The sequence below is a fragment of the Ambystoma mexicanum genome, chromosome 12, assembly GCF_040938575.1.
Source record: "Ambystoma mexicanum isolate Mex_15411 chromosome 12, UKY_AmexF1_1, whole genome shotgun sequence".
Classification (NCBI taxonomy): Eukaryota; Metazoa; Chordata; class Amphibia; order Caudata; family Ambystomatidae; genus Ambystoma; species Ambystoma mexicanum.
The window spans coordinates 521,586,728-521,611,622 of record NC_090936.1 but is presented as its reverse complement, the minus strand read 5'-3'; the positions used below and the strand labels follow the sequence as shown (position 1 = coordinate 521,611,622).

The 24,895-nt window shown below is 44.5% G+C and overlaps 1 non-coding gene across 1 annotated transcript; it reads left to right on the top strand.

Annotated features, from left to right (window-relative positions):
• The first annotated feature begins 24,066 nt into the window (after positions 1–24,066).
• On the top strand, positions 24,067–24,173 carry LOC138514804 (U6 spliceosomal RNA). Its single transcript, XR_011281953.1, has one exon. It is a non-coding gene; the product is annotated as a U6 spliceosomal RNA (small nuclear RNA).
• The last annotated feature ends 722 nt before the right edge of the window (positions 24,174–24,895 follow it).

Genomic DNA, 24,895 nt, shown 5'->3' with positions numbered 1-24,895 from the left:
AGATACAGCTGGTTTGAGAGTCTCATCTGAAGGTATACGGATCCCCACTGATTCTTGAGAAAGACAATGATGGACACAATATTCTGATCCTAGAAAAAGGGTTCGAGCAGCCCAGTTTATGAATGGGTTATGTAGTCTCAGCCAAGGGAGTCCTAGAATAATTGGGTAATGGGCAGTTCTGATAACATCAAAAACCAGGGTTTCTTTATGACTCGATATCTTACAAGTGAGCGGAATGGTTTGCTCTTTAATGGGACCCGAACTCAGAGGGGTACCATCTACTCCCTGAATAGGAGTAACCAAAGTCTTTGGTACCTGAGAGATACCGTGTAATTTTGTCCACTCCACATCCACAAAATTACCAGCCGCTCCACAGTCTATTAAGGCCGGAATAACTGGGATGACATTTTCTGGAAGCAGGATGGAAAGAGAAACTACCACCATGGACTGATTGCTGAGAGAGTTATCAAGTGTCATACTGGTCTGATACGGGGAAGAATGTTGCTGGGCACTTACCGGTCTTCCCCTAACGGTAAGGCTTTGAAGTTTCCCAATTTAGGAATAGGAGAGCGACAAGGAGGAACTAAGTGACAGTCTTTCAAAACATGAGTAGAGGACCCACAGTACATACATAGTTTCAAAGATCTTCTCCTCTCTCTTTCAATAGCTGAAATCGGTCCTCGAACGGTCCCAACTTGCATGGGTTCTTCAGTAGGAGACAGAGATTTCTGAATGGTTGAGGAATAATCCAACTGTGGTCGTGTTCCTTTCCCCTTTTTCTTTTTGCATGTCCTTTCATGCATTCGGTAATCAATTTGCATGGTTAACGTGATCATATCAGCTAGATTAGCGGGACGAGGGACTTTAGAGACCTCGTCTTTTAGTTCATCTGTGAGACCTCTTCGAAAAAGAGTGAGGAGACCTTCATCTGGCAAGCCTAGTTCAGAGGATAGTTGTTTAAACTGAGTGATATACCAAAGTAATTCTTTGTTTCCTTGTTTTAAATCGAGAAGTCTCTCTTGTGTGGCAACCGAAATCTCCTTTCTTCCAAACATGGTTTTGAGGCTGTTAGTGAAGGCGGTGTAAGAATCAAGAATAACATTGTTGGAGGTAACTAAAGGGGTCGCCCAAGCTAACGCTGGACCAGAAAGGTGTGAAATAACATAGCCTACCTTATCTTTATCGGTAGGGAAAAAGCGAGGTTTGAAAGTGAATTGGATGGTACAACTGTCAAGGAATTCTTTTAGTCTGTAGGGGTCACCGTCATACATAACGGAATGTAAGGACGACGGGGGAGTGTCTGAAAAGGCTCTAGCTACTTGATGTCGTAGTTGAGCATTATCCTGTTTCAAGGATTGTACCTCTAATGACATGGCCTGCATGGCCGCCATTAGCTGCTGCATTTGTTGTTCCATTTGGAATTCCGATTGCCAATATTCCTTCGGGCGTCGCTTACTGTTAATGCACTGTATAATTATGAGTAATATAAGCTGTTGTAGTACTAATTTAAGTAATAACTCACAAACAGCTCACCTTGGCAATCGATGACTCCAACTGGGAGAATTAAAGCAGCTGTGAAGATTTCCCAGTGACAGCCCTGGCCACTCAGCCCAGGGTAATGTGACCCAGGAGAGTGGGCAGGACTCCCAGGGAAACCCTCAATGGGAAGAAAACCCTGGACGAAATCCCAGCTCGTGCAGATCAGGCTAATGGTGGAAGGTTGGATGTCTCCGACAGGAACCCCCGGGAATCACACAAGACACCTTGTCTGCAGGAATGAGAAGGGAAGAAATAGGGAGCAGGTTAGAGGAGAGCCCAAAGAAGGGAAAGGAAAGGAGAGATCAATGGAAATCCTCTCACCCGAAAAGGACTGAGGGAAAGAGACGAGAGTTCGGATCTGGAACCTGGCTGAGTAGGAAAGCTTCGGGAGAGTCGGGAGTGTCTGGAAGGATAACAGGAGATGAGGACCAGGTAAAAATACTCAAGGGAATCCTAGAGAAAGGGAACTTACTCAGATGGGGAACTGGCCGGAATGGGAGACAAATAAGATTGATTCGCGAAGCCGACTGAGAACGAAACCAGTGAAAGCTGAGGGAAGGATGTGAAGAGAGAAAGTAAAACAGGGTAAGTAGGAACCGCAAACACAGAGGGAAATGAGAGCATGGAGAGAGAGGATTCAGAAGCAAACTCACGGAGCGTCAAAGGCAGAAGTGACGCGAAGCACTGGCCGCTTCGTTTCCGGATAAAGGATCACGTGATCGGTCGTCCGCACGTCAAGGGAGCCTGCAACTACTAGACCGCTGCCAGCCGGTCGGGGAGAATCACCAGCTTCCATCTTAGAAATGTTAGGAATCAGAGCGCCGCACAAGCGGGTCCGTGCCCATAAAGACCACTTGCGGTGATGTGTAGCAGACATTGTAAAAGACGGGTCTGAGGCCGGTGGAAGGGGACCCGTGGTGGACAGTGAATCACCTGAAATCTTGAGAATGCAGAAATCCTAAGAAGAAAGGAACTTTAATGTTTGTTTGTTGCATCATGCCCTCTGTAATAAGAGACTTTGAATGGTAAAGAGACTTTGGCGCAGAATGCCCTGATACTTATGTTTTGAACTGCATCCTCGTGGCCAAGAAGCCAGTGTGTGTGATGCTCCAACGTGCCGCCTTGTCCCGTGCTGAAAACGTGGGACAGGGAAGCCACCTGCTCAACCATCCGGCCATATAACTTCTTGAACACTTTTCTTTTTGCATAACATTGTTTCCCACACCTTTTGTATTTAGAAGTGAGGATTGCCAATACGCTCATACGTATAGGCCCTTTTATTTTTACAGAGACGTCACTAGGACTGCGTTATTATTATTTGAGGTTTGTAGCTTGCACCCATATTGAGATTTAAGATTAGACAGGCGTTCAACCAACCCATTTAAAGTTCGATGAACACCCTTGAACTGTGATCAATTGTGTCTTTCTTCACTGTTTGATACCATGCCTTCCTTACACTGTGCACACTTTGCACTCTTTAAAAGTCTTTATTTCACTTTTCCATCTATGCACTCTTCAAATGCCTTTCTTTCACTAAACTTTTTTTCCGCACTGCTAGCGCAACTTCTGTCTTTCCATTTCTCTCATTCTGATTATTTCTTGCACTTTCTAGCCTTCGTACACTTTATCTCACTTTCCGCTCCTTGTCACTTTAAAATGGTGTCTTTCTCCTGCTCTGCTTCAGTCAAATGCACGTCAAATGAAGCCTGTATTTAATATGTTTTTATAATTATTTGTGTTATGTATATAGATTAAAATATTAAATAGTTTTCAAAATATCCTGTGTACCTCTGTCTAAATGATATATGACATCTCTAATGTACTTGTGTAAGAGCGACAAGCACAACCTGAATGTATGAAGAGTGGGTAGCTGTAATCTGTAATTGTGTTCTCTAATATGTGTTTTGGTCCTCATCCACATGGCCCCCAAATAAAGAGGACCCCCCTTGTTGCTCATTTGTAGTATTCCTCCGGGTGTATACCAGGCAAGCAAAATTCATAAAGTGAAGTCCTGCCAGGTGAGTACAGCAGGCAGATGACATTGGAGAAAGAGCCCTGGCAGGAGAGTGCACCAGGCAGTGGGCATTGCATAAGGGAACCTGACATGAGAGTATGCCAGGCAATTTGCAAACTTGAGTTGCCGTAGTGGCAGGAGTGGTTGGGAGCAGTGCCAGTGTAGGAAGAAGTTGAAACTTGCACTTCAGTGAACTACACTGAATATTCACTTAAACAGTAGGTGTGCTTGTTTGGGGCTTTGGATTGTGCGTGGAAGGGGAAGTGGCAATGGGGTTCGTGGGGAGCGGGGGCAGGCCAGCAGGGAACATCGTTCCACTACTTCTTTTCATACACTTCAACTACTGACAAGCTCCAGAAATATTTAAGAAACATTGTGTTGTCTGAACCAAAAAAAAACTGGTGGTTGTTCTCCAAACTAAGGAAAGATTGGTGTTTGTTTTCTGAACCAAGAAAAGATTGATGTCTGTTTTTTGAATCGAGGGAAGATTGATGTTGATTTTCCAAATCAAGGAGAAAGATGCATTAAAGAAAGGGTTGATTGAGTCTGGGAATACCACTCTCTTCCTGGATAGTCGAACCTGTTCCCATAGGGGGATCCCTCCCCACATGATCCTCCAGCTGAGTACCACCCCCAGGAGGACTATCAGGTAGCAACCTCACCTCCCTGGCCTCATGGGAAGGGGCTCCCCCATGGAAGCAGGGAAGATATCCTGTGATTCGTCACACTGTATAGTGTTACGATCTTTGTACTATAATATTTCTTGCACAGTACATTTATTAACAAAGTATAATGTGTTTACCGAGTGAACATTTCATAACTTTTCAGCCTTCCAATGCCCCATCCCCTCGCCTCATCCCCCTTCCAATTAGGGTGATGTCATGCCTTCCAAACTCTCCCAAGAAAAAACCCCAACATTATGCAGCAACCTTGCTTGGGGGACCACCACCGTTGCTGCAGCTTCACCTCATTCCTCGTACCACCCACTTCACACAACAGATCCTTAACCAATCACGTGTTACGTATGCCCTTTCGAATCAATAGAGACATGCTGTCCGTCGCTCAAGAAAAGCACCTGTTTGTAACTTGCAGGCTTCTTCTGACTATTCATTTATAGCATTTGAAAGTGATTCCAGAGTGGGACACTAATCCTTCTAACTTTCTTTTTTCTTAGGGCCATCCCCCAGGTGCACCTCTGCGTATCGACTAGGGATAGGTATTTTAACCTCAATAAAAGTCACTGCTTCATCACTGCTTCATCAGGTATTGTGACAAAGAATACTCTGCCCTTGTGTTGAATCCTTAACCTAGCCGAGAACAGCATTGTGTATTGGGTCTCTCTTTCCCTCAGCAGCATTTTCACTCCCGGTATTGATCGTCCTTCCATCTGCACTGCCGTTAAGAAGTCTGGATAGATGTGTAATGTGATGAATCCCTGGATGTCGTCTCTTCTCCACAAGAGGGTGACCCTTCTCAGGAGACCAGGGAGGTGAGGCAGCTACCCGATAGTCCCTGTGGGGGTGGTGCACAGAGGGAGGATCTCATGGAGAGTGACTCTCTCTCTGGGGATAGGGACAAACATCTAGGGAGAACGCAGAATGACAACCCCCCAAAAAACCTCCTCTTCAACCTACACCTATGGTACACCCCAGTAATATACCCAACCACCCCATGTCCCTGTGTAGGGCTAGTCACATAAGATTCCCTGAGACGAAGAAGGGCCCAGACTACCCAAGTAAGACGTGCATCACAAAGACTGGGATGAGGAGAAGGTGCCGAACTATGTAGACCACTACCAAAAGTAGGTGTGAGCATTCTAGTTCTCTACTAAGGGCCACTACCACCAACAACATAAAAAAGGAAGAGGGACTAGGGAGTTTGTCAAGCCATCCCTGGAGGAGCCAAGGACCGAGTGCGGTCCAGCACTGGACGAAGTAAGGGCTGCAGACCTGGATGCTGTCAGCAGGAAGCAGGCATCTCCACCGGGTCCGACGTGGAAGGACCTGTCCAGTGGCTGGAGGAAGAACAGCCAGACTGTAGAAAGCAGAGGGATGGCATGGTCCAGAGCGGGCGGGAACACTGGAGGAAGCCAGCAGCTTCTGAGCCCCCGACCGAAGTGAGACGTACACAGACGAAGCACGAAGCACAAGAATGAGTTCCAGGACAGACTGGAGCCCACCAATACCTTCCCTAAAGTTAGAATGAAACTGGGCTGGCTGATGGGGACCAAAGGGTGTGTTGGCACTTAAGGGGATGTGTCAGAGAAACCCAACATGACAACAGGGGTAGTAAAAGACGCACAGAGAAAGAGAGAAATATTGTGATTGGAAAATGGGAGGATCTCCTGAAGAGGGGACGGCCCCACAACTTCAGAGAGAGAAAAGAGAACTTTGTAAATTATCTCCCTCAATGAACTAAGAGTGAATCAATAGAACATGGTAAAGCATCTTCTTTGTGACAATACTTGGCAGGATAGTGAACCGGGTCTGTCCAATGAGCTGAATAGAGTAATACAGGTCTGCGACCCATCATCAAAGAAGGCAAATGAGAACTACCCTCTTCCTTGTGGCAATACTTGGCAAGCCAGAAGGCCAACTAGTCTATACTGGGGAAACCTAGGTCAAGAATCATACGAAAAGTGTGAAACAAGTATCACCAGGAGAAGGTAGTCATCCCCCCCTGCGTACTGCCAAGGGTGAAGTGACTGTAAACCAAGAGGCCAGGGGAAAGGAGTCATTCCCCCTGGTTTTGTGTGAGAAACAGTGAAAGGCAGAGACCAGGAGAAGGAAGACATTCTCCTGGTAGTTTAAGTTGCATACAAGGATCAAACCACAGAATATTGTGATCCAGGAGAAGGGAGTCATCCCCCTAGTTTTGTGTGAGAAACAGTGAAAGGCAAAGACCAGGAGAAGGAAGACATGCTCTTGGTAGTTCAATTTGCAAAAAAGGATTAGACCACTGAATATGGAGATCCAGGGGAAGGGAGTCATTCCCCCTGGAGTGAGGAAACATAGAACTTTTCTGATACTGCGTTACAAGATTGACAGTCTTTGTTCTGAGAAGTATTGGGACAAGGGAAAGGGAGTCACTCCCCCTGGTTAAGAACTTGCAACCAGAACTATGCTACTCAGTCCAGGAAAAGTGAGTAATTCTCCTGGACCAAGAACATTGGTGCAACCGTCTAGTTTATTGATAAGTGTATGGGACAGAATTAGAGACTTTCAACACATGATGGTGGACTTCTTAATTTACAAGGACATTCTGACTAACCCATTAGCACTTTAGTTCACCTGGGGAAAACCCTCATAGAGATAGGCAAAGTTAGGTGTTCTCTTTATTTTCTTGGTGAATAAAGGTCAATAGCAATGTGAGGGGTCAGAAATGCGAGATGGACAAGTAGCCATTGTATTAAATAACAAAAGGTGAGAGAAACGCCTATCTTCCCATAGCCTAACAAGGATTTCCCTGTCTAACAAACTAAGGCTAATGGAAAATGGCATAATGTCCAAATGTAGCTGTCCCTCACACTAATATACATACAACAACAACTAGCAGGAAATGTCTGGCACTGTGAGCTTTACACCATAACACATGAATCCAGAAACACAATAAACAAGGATCCTTGTGATCCGGGTTGGATCCCCTTCCCCTGATTCAATTCATGATGTTTCATATCCCAAGTTCAGTTTCATTAGCCTAGTCACCTGCACAGTTCCATAAATGTCCTTTGTGTTGGTTAAGTTTACTAATTCAGTTCCAACAAATGTTTGTTACTTTGAAAACAAGTATCACAGCTTCACAGCTTCCACAATCTTTGCTTGGTAAACCAAAAATGGTTCTTTCTTCAAATGTCAAACCAATTGTCAATGTAAATATTATCCACTTTGAAAACAAATCACTTATTATCATTTCACATTTCTTCTTCATATGCAACATCGTTTTGTCAGGATGGTTTACATAACAGTTCATCAAAAACACATTGGTGAAATTGTCACTTCTTTTCCACCACAAATGTCTACCACTTTATAGTACTTTAAATCCTCTTCTTCCTGGTCCACTTGCCTGCCAGGACTAACGTCGAATTGTCCCTTTCCTGGCATACTCTCCTGCCAGGATAAACTTCTACCACTACTATTTGTATTTTGTGGTGAGGTTTGCTCTAGTCTTTCCACATTTCAATCCTCAATGGGGAAAGACAATCAACAACTGCTTCCTGATTCAATCTCTTAGCTTTCAACACATTTAGTTCACAACTTCTAACTGCTTCTTGATTCAATCTCTTGACTAGAAACAATTGGGTCACAAATTCATTTACAGGTATACAGTAAAAACATGACAATACTTTGTATCAGTTTGACTTAGGCAATGCAGGGCATACTCCCCTCCCCCTTGATCCTTTCTACAAGGAGGGCATTTGTTACGCTCACCTGGTATCCACGGGGGTGCCACACGATACTGGATGGAGGTCTAAGCGCTATCCCAGACCACTCTCTGCTTGGTTATGTGCCAGACGTTGGGTAGTACCTATAACAGGAGAATGGAGGGTTAAGATACTGGTTCTATGATGGGTGGACTCCCACCTCCCTCTGGCCCAAATCCCCTCCCTTCGGGTTATTGCTCACCTTAGGTTTTTTTGCGTTGAACTCTCCGTCCTGCATCTCCGTGCAGGGGTGCGTGGTTGTTGCGGGCGTTCTGCGGACCTAGTTGCTTCACTGGTCCGTGTGCCCTTATGTGGAATCCAGACCAGCTGTGACTCCGACTCTGCTTGCTGTCTTCCAGGTGAGTTATAATGTCTTTTCCGTCTTTATTCAGTCTCTTTCTTTCCCTCCGTTTTCTCTGTCTTCTCAGCGTCTTGCTCCACTACGCTGTTCCCTAACAATGTCTCTTTTTGTTTTCACAGGGATGGTTGTGATCTCGGAGTTGCCGCGCCGATGGCGAAGACCACGGTGAGTTATTGGTGCGCGGAGCGCTGCAGTGTTTATTGGTGTTAATTGATAACCTGTGCTCACTTCTCTTTGTACCGGTTGCGGTGATGTTCCGGAGTGATGAGCGATTGAAGCGCTGCTTGCCCAGGTAAGTGCTTTGTTAATGCTGACCTTGTTCCTTCTCCCTTGCAGGTTGCGGTGAAACCCGGAGATGGGAGAGGTAAGAGAAGCACAGGGTGCTGCCAGGACTCGCTGCTTGCCCAGGTAAGAATTGTTATTAATGCTGTCCTTGTTGCTTTACCTTTGCAGGTTGTGGCGAACTCCGGAGATGGGCGAGGTAAGCGAAGCGCAGGATGGATTCAAGACCGGTTACTTCACAGGTAAGTGTTCTTGCTCGTTAATGCTGTTCTTGTTCTTCCAGGTTATCAATGGAATCCGGATCTAGGGCTTCAGGATCGGGCCGCCGGAGAAGCAGATGAGCAGGAGTTGGACACGTTGAGTGTTACGCTGCAGGAGGGCAGAATAACGTGAAGCGTGTCCTGCTGTTTGGGTGTGGTTTAAATAGCCCAGGGAAAGTAGTTCCAGGCCAGGTAGTTCCAGGCCCAGCCACACCCAAAACACTAGACCATATGGCTTGGCTCTAAAGAACTGAGCTGTGTAATAGGCCTCCGTTTTGGATTAAGGTCCAAAACCGGTATTGCTTTATTCCTGATAATGAGCTTGGCGCCAAAGGCGCCAGGACTGACTCCATGTATGTTTCTGATGGAGTTTTAAGGCCCTTAGGGCCAGTGTGAAGGGCTTTAGCTCCACTGCTGCCAGGGGGCTGTTATACCTGAGGGGGTCAGGGACATGGATCGTGACACCTTTGTCTTGCAGTTTCTGATTTTGTTTTCTCAAACTTCCTGACCATTGGCAATCTAGGTTATAATGTCCCTTTATTGGATATCCTTCTTTAAACAAGTGATATTCCTGTTGCTCTTTAATTTTGTCCTTTTGGCTTTGGTAACACTGGTTATAGTGTTTTTCATTCGCCATCTCTCTCTTGGAAGATTACATTTACTTTGCTTTGTTATTGCCCCCTCTTTGCTTTGGCGATACTTGTTACAATATTCCCCTGCTCGCTGTCTCCCTCGTTGGAGAGTACATGCACTTTGCTTTAATGTATTGGTTTGTTATTCAAAGTTTGCACTTGTACTCAGTGTGAGAAACCTGAGGCTATTCTCCCTAGTAAATCCCGGGAGTCCCTTATTCAGGTGGTAAGGGAAGAACTGACCCTCTCTTATCCAGACCATGGGGGTGCCCAGGTGAGGAAGGGTCATATGGGTAGGGGAATCTGAAATGGTGCACTGGGAAATACCCCAGCTGAGACGTGGTGTAGTACCACGCAGGAGGGAAATGAGGGTGAGATCCCTAAGGACTTTATGGGCTGTATCACATCTACCTCCCTTCCTGGTTTTGAATCTCTCAGATCCAGAAACAATCACCCCAGGGCAAAGAATATAATTTCCCCTTCTTATAAAACGTTTTTCTCATCCTACCCTATAGGATACTCTAACACTTTACCCCCAACTCCTTTTCCGACACGAACACTTTCACACACCATAAATGACGACAGACAAACTTTAACAGAGCTGTTTACCTGACATGTCCCGGCACAAGGTTCAGGCAATTAACCAGAATCACACACACCTGCCGGCCCTTTCCCTTCCCCACAGGGATAAAAGGTGGAGCACGAGAGCACAATACAGGCAAGGCAGTCCGCATGACGAGAGAGCTAACTCAGCACCGCAGTTCAAGAGGAAGAGAAAGACGGCGTGAATCGAGAGGGTGCCAAGGAGAGAAGCAACCTTGCCCTTTCCGACCAAGGCCTGTGAAACCTCAGCAGAAGGAATTGTAAGACCGTGAACAATAGCCAGTGTGTGTTGCAGCAGATGTTAATGGTACACGGCGGCCTCCTTCACTGATAACCAAGCCGGGGAGAGACGCGTGGCCCCATGGTACCGGCCTTGACTCCAGGGACAAGAAAGGCCAAGCGGTTCATCATAGCCGGTGAGTTGAGGGGCGAGCCGATAAGAAACCAAACTGTTTAACCAAAGTAGCAAGCTGCTAATTAAAGAAAGTACAAAGAACTATTGATACGCAAGGGGAAAGCCAGCTTTAGAGCAGCCCGGTACCTTCTGGGTGCTCACTCGATAAACTCTGGGTGATTACACTATTGTTGAAACTACCGTTACCAGAAGGCCTTGGGAGGAAGGCGAGAAGGGGTCAAAATGGTCATACAGGGGTCTAGTAAAATCCTCTCTACAGTCGAAAGCCTTTGACCAACAGATGATTGTGAAGCTAAGAGAAGCGAATCCTGCATCGTAAGAACTGTTCAAATAATTGTAACTTGGAAATGTTGGCAAGAGTGAACCTGACCGAGGGATGCTGATAAAGAAGGGGTGAAGCCAAAACTCCTGATTAACAGTGTGTTGACAAGAGTGAAACCGGATGAGTGATGTCCGCAGTGAACTGTTTAAAAAGACATTAATATTTGTGAATGTCACTGATGAAATTGTGTTAAAAGCCGTAGTGAATCCGGTAGAGAGAGGCTAACAATCTAGAAGGGTCTGAGCCCGGAAGAGTGGGATCCTAAGGTGAAAAGTCATCATCCACCAATCTGTGACTAAAACAGAAAGGAATGCAATAAAGAAAGTCTTTTTGAATGCATGCCAGAGTGAACCCGATGGGAGGCTGATATTCGAGAGGGGTCTGAACCCAGAAGAGGGGGACCCAGGGGTGAATAACTATCATCCAAATACAAGTAGAGACAACCAGAGAAGAACTTTGGAACTTTTGTTAACTTTTTGTTTATTATTTTGAACCCATCAGACTCTCGGAAGCGAGAAGCTTATATACCGAAGAAACTGCTATTGCTAAGAACTTCTTGTGGATTTAAGCCCGGAAGAGGGGGATTCAGGGGTGAAAAAGCATCACCCAACGTGCAAGCAGAACAGAACCTTTGTTTATTATTTTTAAAACAGATCAGGTCCTCGGAGGGAAGAGACTTTTTGTAGAAAAGAGACTTAACCACCGAAGGCCCTGATAATCTGAGAGCGGAACTGTTAGCTTGTGCTGGGGAAGCTCGAGCGTGTGCTGTGCTCAGGAGTCCCACCTTGTCCCGTGCTCAAATTGTGGGGAAGGGAGGCCCCACAACTACATCCTGACTTATTATTTGTGAACACTTCTTTCTTTTTTATTCTGTGTAAGGAATGGCAATAGTTTTTTCTCAGTATAGTCACTTTTATTTTGACAAGACGCCACTAGGACTGCCTTATTATTATTTGATGGTTGTAGCTTGCTCCCATATTCGATTTAGGTTTAGATTAGGTGTTTTTCCAACCCGCATTTACAGTTTAATAAACTTTTTGAATTGTGATCACTTGTGTCTGTTTTTACTGTTGCCACCATAAGTTTCTTACACCAGCAGTCTATTCTGGAGCGCTCCACGGATACCTCTAATAGGCCAACTCATTGGTTTGTCGTGATGGTTACAGTGGACTAGCTGCTTCTGCTTCCTTACACGTCAGGCCCTCGCTGATGATTGACAGCTGCGGATCACCTTCCTCTGCTTACGCTGGCTGTCACTGGAGCACCCGCTGCGCCACATATGCTTCAGTGACAACAGTACACCGAATCAAGATGCAGGACTTGGAGAGTCTCTCTCTTTCTCTCTCCTCTGGGATAGCGTGCCTCAACACTGCTTCCCACTGCCCGTCCTCCATATCTACCTGAGTGTCCCCCCTTCACTGCTTTCTCTGTATGGCATCCCGCTGCTGGTAACGTGTTGGTCCTCGCTTCTGCTTTCTCCTGCTACTGGCCATGCTGCTCACATAGCTTCCACTGCTCTCACGGCTCACACTGCTTTCCTTTGACTTGCACCTGAAGGGCCTTTGAATTTCCCACTCTGGTGTGGGGGATTACAACAACTAGACTGCTCACTACGGTTTAGTAACCCTGCATCCCTATTCTTCGTCTCAGTACTACGAGTATTATGGGACTTGAAGGCCATAATGTTCTTAGTGGTTTTAACCTTATTTAATCTACTTTGTTTACAAGGTTCACAGGATATATTCTTAAGGGGAGTTTTTAGAGGAGGTAATGTTTTTCCCTTAGGTTTTTCTAAACCTACCAAAACATAATGATTACTAAAAGTAGTTGAATTATCTCCCTCTTCCATACATATACTGTTTTCCTGTTTACCAAAAGGAATCTTATACTTTGTATCTTGGGCAAGTCTGAGAGAGGAAGCCTTACTATGACAACATGCCATCAGATATTCAGGCATCAGGGAGCCCTCACCCTTAGAAGAGGATGAATACTGTGTATCTCCTGATGGAGTCCTCAGATTCCCTTGATGGCCTTTTCCTCCCATGAGATCCACCCAGCTAATACCACCCCCAGGGTTAGAATCAGGTAGCTGCTGCTTTCCCTTGGCCACGTGGCGCCACAGCGCCGTTGTCGTGGTGGCAGTTTAGAACGTGAATGTTAGTTATGCTAGAACTACCTTACACGGTCTAGTTGTTTTTAAGATGGCGTCTACTATACTGGTAGCTATTTCACTCAGCGACTGACGCCAGGCTGGTGCGTTGCAACCCTACTTATTTCCCATGGGTAAGAGGCTGTCCTTCCTATCCCTTTGTTGGTTGTACTAGCTCCTGCTTGCTCTTTTTCCCTTACTGTATTTTTGCTGCCTCTAGTCTTCCTTCTCCTGTTCTCTCATTCCACTCCCATGTTGGTACCTCCCCTTTTTGCTGCTTCCTTGCCTTCCTGCTGGGTTCCTCAGCTGCATTGCCCTTGGATCTCAGTTTTTTCTTCATCCTTCATCACAAGCTGGATTCCTCCTACAAGATCCTGATGCCCAATCTACGTTTCTTTTTGCCTTACTGGCTTTTTCTCCCATAAGGGTCTCTTCCTCCTGTCCACGCCATTGTTGCATCTGTTACTTCAGACAACACTGTGGCGGCAGATTGGGAAAGGACTTACCTGTCCGGTGAACGGCTCAGTGACAAACAGAAAGCAAGCAAGAAGAAACAAGGGGCCTCCAGCAAGGACGGCCACGTTGAATCTTCTAAAGACGCAGGTGAGAGATTGCAATGCGAAAAGATATCCGAGATGGCTCAACAACAGGATCTGGTTTCAGCAATGCAAGGATTGACAGTAGAAGTACAGAATCTAAAACCAAAGAATGCTACTTTGAGGCTGTTAATTGCTGCCCGGAACCTTCAAACTACGGATCTACCTACAGGAGGTTTCACGTTCAGAAAGTTTGATGATTCCTCAAAACACTTACGGGAGTTTATGGACTCCTGCATTGTTCATTTTTCTTTTCGCACTATAGCCTTTGCTTCAGATTGGAATAACATTGGATTCATGGTTTTCAATATGACTGGTAACGCCTTAGCTTCGGTTACCCCATTAGTCGTCTCTTCCAGTCCTCTCTTGGCTGAATATAATACCTTTTTGCAGGCTCTACAAGAGATGTTTGAACGCCCTGAACTTACTTATTCAACTTATGAGTCCCTATTGGATATTCGGCAAGGATCTTCAGACGTACTTGCTCATGTGTTCTCTTTCAAAAAGATTGCAGCCGAAACTGGCTGACCGGAAACTGCTCAGTTTACCATTTTCAGTATTAGTCGATGATATCAAAGACGAATTAGCACATGTGGCCCGTCCATCTTCATTATCGGAATAAATCTCCCTGGCTCTTCCAATCGAATACAGACAACTGGAAGGTCGAGATGAGAAAAGAAGGAATTGAGGAAACGTGCCTAAATGAACTGCACCAATGCCTCCCAAAGAAACCATACCAGCAGACGAGCCAACGCAAGTCGGTGCTGCTCGGGGATCTTTGACTCCTGCCGAGAGGCAAATGCAACGAGACCCAGGGCTATGTCTCTTTTGCAGATCCAAACATCATTTATTGTGCGATTGTCCTGATGTTCACCTAAGAAATTGGAAAACTACAAACCCTGACAACAGGAAGGGACAGCAGTCGGGGATTTGTCCATTGATCACTCTTTTTTGGCAATATCAACACTCCTGATGCTGGAAATCACTTACTGGTACTCCGGATAAGACTGACATTCAACAAATCCCTATGAAGTCCTGACTTTATTAGACAGCAGCATCACTGGCACTTTCATAGATTCCCATTGGGTGAAAAAAATAAGATACCCACTTCCATTAAAGAAGTTAGTTTACCGGTCGAAGGCGTGGATGGTCGCCTTTAAGCTCCAGACCTATCTCAAGAAAGACCATCCAGATGAAAATGACCATCAGCAAACACTAGAAAGACATATCTTTCGACATAATACATGCCACTCATTTCCCTGTGATTCTTGTTATACCATGGCTACAGAAGCATAATCAGCATATTGATTGTACTTCCAATGTGGTTTAATTGAATTCTCCTCATTGCACTAAACACTGTTACATACAGAAACAAATAGAGCAACTGAACATGGCACTGGTCCCAGAATTCGTCCTACAACCTACAGCTATACAAACTATACACAGTATCCCTTCTTCATATAGGGAATACATGGATGTGTTTCAAGACATTTCACCTAGAGAACTACCACCACATAGAACGAAGGACTGTGCCATAGACTTGATACCTGAGCACAGCGTTCCTTTTGGACGCATGTACATCCTTTCTATTGCTTTCTATTCCTGAAAAAACAGCTTTGAAACAGTACCCGGATAGCAACTTCCAGAACAGGCTTATCTGAGAGTTCAAATCATCGGCAGGTGCATCGCTATTTTCTGTACCAAAAAAGGACACAAAGGACCTCCGGCCCTGTATAGACTATGGCAGGTTCAACCGAGTAACAAACAAGGACAGGTACCCAATGCCACTTATTAATGACATCTTAGAATATTTTCAAGGTGCATCAATATTCACCAAACTTGATCTCTGAGGCGCATCGCACCTCTTTTGAATAAGGAAAGGAGATGAGTGAAAGATAGCAATTAGGACCCCCTTTGGGCACTTTGAATATTAAGTCATGTCATTCGGTTTGTGCCATATTCCAATGGTTTATTGACGACATGTTCTCAGATCTTTTGTTTCATTCCATCATCGTCTATCTAGATGACATCCTTGTCTATTCCTCATCCTCAGAACTCCATCAACCTCACCTTAAGGAGGTTCTCTCCCACCTACGAGCACATCACCTGCTAGCGAAACCTGCAAAGTGTTTATTCGAAGTTTCTTCTGTTCCTTACTTGGGCTTCATTTTGTCCAAATATGGGGTCGAAATGGATCCCAGAAAGACAGCTGCCATCATGTCCTGATCCTCTGCTTCTTCAGTAAAAGACAGGCAATGGTTTCTGGAACTTGCAAACTTCTACAGTAAGTTCATCCAGAATTTCTCCAACATCATTCTACCCATCACTAGACCTATTAAGAAGAATGTAACTTTCCATTGGCACTCCAAGGCTGAAGCTTCCTTTATAACAATAAAGACAGCGTTTTGTTCTGCGCCTGTTTTGTCACAGCCAGACCAATCTTGTCCTTTCATTGTAAATCAGCTTCCTATGGAGCTATAAGGGCAGTCCTTAAACAAGTGGAAACCGACCAACAAGAACATCCAATTGAATATTATTCCAAGACCCCAAGTCCCAGCGAACTCAAATATTCTGTGGTCGAGAAGGAGTTACTTGCTATCCGGCAGACTTGTACCTAGTGGCGCCATCTGCTTTTGGGAGCTACACACCTGTTCGAGGTAAGGAGTGACCACAAGAACCTCAAGGTCCTACAATAAATGAATGGCATAACAGTAGACAGGCCCAATGGGCATATTTCTTTTCTCAATACGATTTCATACTCACCTTCATACCAAGCACAAACAACATCGTAGCAGATGCCTTGTCCCATAAGGACGAAGATGGAACACATGTTCTAACATCCTCAGAAAGTATACTTTCTGATAAATCTTTCGTATTCGTCGTAAACAGTTTTCTAGAAAAATTCAAAGAGGGTACCACTGGTTATGCGTTTTCTACAAATTTACAAACCTCAATCAAGGTAAAAGAAAATGACGGACTAATGTTCTTTGATAATCCTGTGATTCTATGCCCTGAGCTCCAAAGAAAGGTAATGTTTTGGTCTCACGACAGCAAGACTACTGGTCATAGAGGGATATCGACCACCTTTGAGTTTGCTTCACATTCCTTTTGGTGGCCATCTATGAAGAAGGATGTCAGGGATTATATTACCACTTGTCCTGTCTGTGCACAATGTAAATATACTACATCCAAACCGGTAGGCAAACTTCAACAATCCATAATACCAGAATGACCATAGAGGCACATCTCTATGGTTTTGTTGTAGACCTTACTCCCTCTGAAGGATGCACAGCTATCATGGTAACTGTATATTCCTTCACTAAAATGGCAAACTTCACTCCTTTGACTGGAATACTGTCTGCTCCCATAATGGCCTCTGTCTTTCACAAAGAAATATTCCGCCTGCATGGCTTACCACTTTCCATAACCACTGATAGAGGCACCCAATACACTTCTAACTTTTGGTCTACATTATGTAGTCTATTGGGTATCGAAAGGGCACTCTCCTCTGGGTACCATTCCCAGACCAACAGCCAGACTGAACGCCTAAACTATACCATGGAACAGTATCTCCATTGTTACCACCAACCAAGATAATTGGGTCTCTCTTTTACCTGTGGCTGAATTCGCCTATAACAATTCAGTTCATTCTGCCACCAGCATGAGTATTTTCTTTTGCGCTACTGGGGTACGCCTCAGACGAGTGTCTTTACCCCTTCTTCCATCAACCAATATAGCAACTTTAGATTCCTTATTGGACATTTGGACATCATAGCTCAAAATCATAAAACTGCCTATGACAATCTCAAGGAATCAAAGAGACAGAACAAGGTCTATGCAGATAAAAAAGAAGAATGAATCCTGATTGGGTAGTGGGGACAAACGTTTGGTTATCCACCAAATACCTACCCCGTTGGATCCAACGGTCTAAACTGTCTGCACATTTTGCGGGTCCCCTTTCTATCACAGCTCAAATTAATCCTGTGACATTTAGACTACAACTTCCTAAAACATGGAAACGCATACACCCGTCTTTCATGCTTCACTACTGAAGACCTACCATCCTGACAAATTTTCCAGATGTGGTATCAGTATTCCATTCCATCGACCTTTGAACCACAAGGTGAATATACAAGATCTGTGATTCCTGTCACCATAGGGGTACACTTCAATATCTTGTGCACTGGAAAGGATATACCATTGCAGAAAGGACATGGGAACCCATATCTCATTTACACACACCCAGACTGTTATATCGATTTCATGCCACCCATCTATGGAAACCGGATCCTGGTTGGAGAAAGAAGGAGCATACTGTCACAGCTCCAAGGTTGCTGTGGGGCGGTAGTGCTTTAGAACGTGATTGTTCCATCACATTCTACTAGAACCGCCTTACACTGTCTAGTTGTTTTCAAGATTGCGCATGCTATCCAGGTAGCTATTTCACTCGGTGACTAACGCAGGGTGGGTGAATTGCAACTCTCATTATTTCCCCCAGTGTAAGACACTGTCCTCCCTATCCCTTTGTTGGCTGTACTAGCTCCTGCTCACTCTTTTCCCCTTACTGTATATTTGCTGCCTCAAGTCTTCCTTCTCCTGCTCTCTCGTTGCTCTCCCCATGTTGCTGCCTCCCCTTTTTGCTGCTTCCTTGACTTCCTGCTGGGTTCCTCAGCTACATTGCCCTTGGATCTCTGTTTCTTTCTTCACCCTTCATCACAAGCTGGATTCCTGCTACAAGATCCTGCTGCCCAAGTCTACCGTTTTTTGCCTTACTGGCTTTTCCCTCATAAGAGTCTGTTCCTCCTGTCTTCACCGTTGTTGTATCGGTTATCTCAGGTAACTCTGTGGCGGCAGGTCAGGGTTTTTTCTGTGAGAAAGATGTTGCAGTTATAATAAGGCATTGAGAGTCGCTTTGGATCCAGGACTAGTAATAGGAAATTATCAGTTACTAAAGAGATCCAATTTAGACATCCGTAATGTGGGTTAATCCAGGATGCTAATGCTTTTTATATCTATTTTTTTATGTCATTTGTGTTGTTTATCATGCAATTGGATGTCGTCGTTTTAGTCGTGTAACAACCACCACAATAGAGCAGTATTTGTAATCATAATTGTTTTTTCTGCTTTTTTGACGCTTTTCTATTTTGGTGGCGGTAGTTTATTCACACACACATGGAATTCTAGGAGTACTTCTCTTATCTCCACTTATTCTTCATTAGTTTTGCATTCAGTCATTGATTGTTCCTGCTCGAATACATTGTGATTATTGTGGTCGGTATGCTATTTTTAAGAAAAGAAAATTAAATGGATTTTTATAACAAGAAATTTTGTAATAAAGTATAATAATATGTATATTTTTTCAACCACAGCTGTAAGTGTAATTAGTTGCAACTGAGGGGGTGTAGCAGCAAGGTTTTCAAATAGTTGAATTTGTATCCCTAAGGGAGCAGTGACGAGAGGAGCTAGGACCCTTCTGTTTTTGATAATATGTTTTTTTGGGCACCGTCCTAGACCTCTCTTAAATAAAAACCCAGTCCTTCTCTAGTTCTATGTGCAGGTCAGGAAAGGCCTTACCTGTTCAGTGAACGGCTCAGTGACAAACAGAAAGCAATCAAGAAGAAACAAGGAGCCTCCAGCAAGGACGACTACGTTGAATCCTCTAAAGAGACATGGGAGGAGACTTTAGGCTGGTATTCTGTGAGTATTGCACACACATTCATCACAAGCAACCACTATGCCACTTGTGTGTCAGTCTCAGGTAGGCTAATGATTTGAATATTGTTACGTCTGGACCTCGATTCCAGGTCATCACATTTTTGCAGGGCAATTTTGAGATCACTGGTCGTTTTGACCATTTGAATTTTAATCGCTTGCATGTCATCTTCCGCGTTCCAATTTTTGTCTCAGCCTCATTCACCCTCACGCTTTCATGTTCAATTTTATTCTTGAGGGACCCAATGTTTGATGTAATGTTGTCCAGTGTGTTATTTATTGAAGCATACTTTCTAGTATCTGACATAGGTTGAGAGTCTCGTGCCCCGACTGTCCCCCCACTTCATTAGTTTCAACAAATGAGCCTGGATGGGGTGTGTTGGCCCGGCGTGTGAAGGCCTCCTTATTGCTTTGTTTTTTGGTCCCTCCCCCACATTTAGTCCTTGTGAGGTCAACATATATTGTATTATATGCCAATGTATGCTCAGTGTAGTTTCCTCTGCTGTCCCACTCAGCCACTGGTTGCCAGCAGGCAGTTGCCTGTGGGTTTTATGATTAATAGAAGGGGTACATACAAAGTAATCAGCACAGTGCCCAGGTACCAGTAAATGTAGTATTCTAAGGGAGCCTATTATTGATTAGCTGCTCACACTCCCCGTTCCACACCACTTCCAATATAGCCGTAATAGGATACTATTTCCTCCCTACTGTACTGGCATGGCTCCGTATGCCTCTGCCAACTGCCGCATATGATACTGTGTGATGGAACATGCTTCTCACAGCATGGAGCTCAGCGCTCTCATCTTTGACGCAATGCTTCTATGTCGGCCTAGCTACTTGCCGCCGGGCAACATAGGTCCACATAAGTCCTGTGTCATTTCCCAGCTAACCTCTGCAGCGGCTGGGGTGGTGGGGGCTCTCACCACGTTGTATGCTGTTTGCCACCCTCTCTGTTTCTCCAGACTCATGTGGCACTCCAGTGCTCAGCTCCTCTGGCCTCTAGCCCTCTCTGGTGCAGCAGAAGACCATCAAATATCTCTGGCACCCGACCTGCAATAGTCTCCAGTCTCTTGCCTACTGTTTCCAATGCATTCTTATCACTGTATCACAATCCACAGAGACCACAGTTTCCATTTAACAGGGCATACAATGAATAGATTGGATGGCCATCAAAGAGGTTTAGCAGGAGGCAGCCATCTTGCAGGCTGCTCAGCAGAGATCCCCCCCAAAAGATGTACCAATTTGAGTGACCTGTGCATAAGCCCTATCAAACAGTTGCTCTTCTAATGCTGTACTTGTGCATATTTGTGAGGGAAACATACTGGCCCTTGTGATGACTCCTGCGTAGTCATCACAGAATCCCAGCCTTATGTCTCTCCCCACGTGGCCGCAGTGAGAAACCTGAAGGTATTCTCACTCCTACTCCTCTGGCATCCTCTATACAGGTGGCCAGGGAAAGGCCATCACTATTGGATCCTGGGGGTGGTCAAGTGAGAGAGGATCACCTGGGTAGAGGATCTCTAGGGATTGGGAGTGAGATACCTTTAGGTGAGACATGGTTTCCCCCTTGTCCTTGTGATGATCAACCTACCCCTCCATGACCTTTATGGGTTATTCTAGGAGTGTTCCCTTTCATTTTCCTTCTGGAATACATTCAAGTACTGAGACGAAGAAGAAGTAAGAGAGAGTAGTACAGATTACCTCCTCTCACCACTTTGGTACTGAGACGAACAAGATGCAGGAAGGTCAGGCATGTACTGCTAATGAGGGTCCGGCAGCAGCAATTTATGGGACATACCTGCAGTCCATTACAGTCCAAGCAGGAAAACAATTCATGATGAACATCAGACTTGGGGAAGGGAACCCAGAGTTATAAAGAATTATGAAAGTCGAGTTGAAAGACAGAGCTACAAGATATTTATTTTTGGTGTTGACCTTAAGCTTGGGGAAGGGAACCCTAAGCATTGGTGCCCTGGAACTGTGTTAACCTGGAACTGTGTTGAACTTGGGGAAGGGCACCCCGGCCGTCACAAAGGTACTGTGTTTCTTCTAATATTCAGAAAAAGATAAACTGAACCCTATGGTGAACCTATTGACATTTGGGAAAGGAAGCTGAAGAGTAAAAGCCAGCGCTGAAACCAGCTCAGAACTTTATATTTGGAACACTATTTGAATTATGTTTCATATCACTACACATTGTTTTTTAGTAGTTGTGAGGGCAGGGATAGGATTTGGAGACAGGCAGACTTTTAAGTTGAACATATTGACACATACTTTCCTTAGTTTCATTAGGTAGGGAAATCCCACCTTAGTATAGGAAAGGTTAGGCCTTACTCGTTCCTGACCTTTTCTTTAATGAAATACTATTGTTCAACTTTTAATCCGTTGTCTGTGTCTCCTTCCATGATGTCAACCTCACACCGGGGAAAGGCAGCTTCTACCTGATACTAACCCCGGCGGTGGTATTACGAGGGAGGATCACATGGGAGGAAAAGGCTGTCAAGGGGATATGGTGACTCCGTCAGGAGAGGCTCAATGTTCATCCTCTTCTGATGATGAGGTGTCCCTAGTGACTGCATATTTAATGACATGTTGTCATAGTGGGGCTTCCCCTCCCAGACTTACCCAAGGTGTCAAGCATGAGAACCATTTTTGTAAACATGGAAATGATGTATGTAGGGTCAGGGAGTTAATACTACTTCTTTTACTAGTCATGATTCTATATTATGTTTGGATTATAGACCCAGAAGAAAACCATTACTTCCATTGAAATCATCCCTTAAATCTACATCTTCTAAACAGAGTGGATTAAATAATGTATAAACAGATGAGAACATTATGGACTTCAAGTCCCATAATGCCCTTAGTACTGAGACGAGGAAGAGGGATCCAGAGTTTCTAAACCGTAGTGAGCAGGGTAATTGTCAGACACTTTTTATTTTTTTTAAAACATTTTTTATTGATGTTTTACAAAGAAAGACAGAAAGAAAAAAAATGAAAAAAGCACGATATAATGATCAATAAACAAAACAGGAATAACCCTAACTATTTACAACAGGTTTTTTACAGTATTTATAAGAAGCACAGTGGTCAGACACTTTTTATTAAACAGAAATGGGTTGGATAAATGCTTCTCTAACCATTTCCGAAAGAAGAGTTTCCCTGCCTTAGAAACTAAAACTAAAGATCAGCCTGTGGCAAGTTGTTAGAATCTTAGAAACCGTCTTTGTGTCCAAAATATTCTAATCTGACCCGCACACTGGAAACAAACAACTAATGAGTGCAATGAAATGTCTCTGACTTATATTTAGCAAAAAGTGTTCATAATCAAAATATAAAGATAAAACCAATAGAAAGTGATCTCGAAGGAGAAACCCTTGGATCAAGAGGATGGTTCCATCCCCCTCGATGTTTAGGTAGGTTGGCAAAAGTGTTTCTGTTGAACAACAGTTTCTTGGTATCATAACTGTGCCTCTTTATACAACAGTTCCTTTGATTCTTTTTTCTTTTTTTAACTTGTATTTTATTGGCATTTTGTCAGAATACATCTCAAAGCCCCCTCCCCTCCCACTTACCTCTCCCACCTCTCCCTGCCCTCCCCCGACCCCGCACTGACCTCTAACATTACCCCTGAGCGGGACCTTTAAACAATTAAAGGCCTTTAAGGTGCGGGTGAGACAGAAGTAACAGCAGGAAGCAGAAGTGGGAGCCGCTGCTGTGCTGACAGTGGGATGCCGTGCAGAGGACATGGCAGATGTTGGCGTTCCTGGAAGATGCAGAGGATGCAAAGCGGGAAGCAGTATTGAGGCCAGATGTCCCGAAGTACAGAGAAGCTCTCTGTGTCCTGCATCTCAACACGGTTTGAGTGTGTGTGGATTAAAAAACTCCATTGACAGATGGAAAGCTGACCTGAGCTGTCAAACGCCAGGGAAGTCTCGACGAATGAAGAAGCAGAAGCATCGAGTCAAAGGGAGACGCCAGGATATACTGGCGAGTTGGCCTGATACAGGTGACCCCGGGGGAATGTGTAAGAATGCACCTTTTCAATACAGAACCTTTAAATTAAAGCAAACTAGGCTCAACTCCCCTATTGAGAGGTATAATAGAAGAATATTGTAACCTGCCAAAATCAATAAAGCAAAAAAGAGGCAATAACAAAACAAAGGGGATGCAAATTCCTTAAAGAAAGATATCCAAAAAGGGGACATTATAACCTTCAATGCTAAAGCCAAAGAAAGCTGAGAGTTACATCAAGGCAATTTTAATGTAGCAGTCCCAGAACAAGATATCCTGTGGGAGAAAGTTGTAAACTGCATTGCCAGCAGTCAATAGGTTGTGTATAAATAAATCGGAGAGTGCAGAAGAAAAGCCCTCCTTGTAGAAAGGATCAAGGGAGAGAAAACTGTAACCTGCATTGCCTGTGGAAAACAGATTGATGGGAAAAGCATTGTCTTTTTGTACAGTTTCCTTGTGGAAGAAGTTGTGAGCCAATTGTTTTGCAGGTCAAAAGACTTACCCAAGAAGCCATTGTTGGTTCAACTTTCCCCATGAGGATTTAAGTGTGGAACGTTTGGAACAAGCCCCACCACAAAGTACAAGTTGTAGTAGGAGGAGTTTTATCCTGGCAGGCGAGTAGACCAGGAAGATGATTTGAAGTACTGCGAATGTGGTAGAAGGTTGTGGTGGAAAGAAAGTGGCAATTGTACTACTGTGTTTTGATTAACTGTTGTATAATCATCCTGACTAAAGAATAACATTCTAGGGCTCGCTTCGGCAGCACATATAGTAAAATTGGAACGATACAGAGAAGATTAGCATGGCCCCTGCGCAAGGATGACACACAAATTCGTGAAGCGTTCCAAAAAAAAAAAAAAAAAAGAATAACATTCTAAACTAACCATCCTGACTAAGGTGTTGCTTATGAAGAAGAAATGCAATGTGATAAAAAGTGATTGGCCTTCAGACAAAAAAACATTTACATTGACTTTTGACTCGACGTATGAAGAAAGAGTCTTTTTGATTTGCCAAGCAGAGGGTTGTGAAAGTGTCAAGACTTGATAGTCGTGTAGATTATAAAGGCCTCCGTCCCCAAGTACTGCACAGGGAGATATAAAATGACTCCCTGTGCAATCTTTGAGGCCACAGGTGATAGGTACTGGAACGCCGGAACCACGGAACACCGGAAACCCCAAGGCCGCTGTAAGGCAAACAAGTAATTAGCACAGACACTGATATAGAACTGTCCGTTTTTGGACAGCTGATTAGTATCAGATTAATAGCTCACCTAATCACTTTAACCTAACTAGGACCTCTGGAGCAAGGAACGTGGTGGGCGTTAGATGAGTACCCTCAGTGTATGGTAGGGGCGACAGCAGTAGGATAGCAATGGTAGGTCACCACCTCGGACTTGTATATACCAATCACTGGAAATACCTGTAGATGCTTAGAAATGGCACTCGGGACTGAATGGAGGAAGGAGCCTGAAGCTTTGCAGCAAAGGGGAGTGCCACTAGAAGTCCGTGCGGCTAATTCGTAATCCTGGTGAGTTCGGGAAGGACAGCAAAGAACAACAAATCCAAGGGTTTGAGCA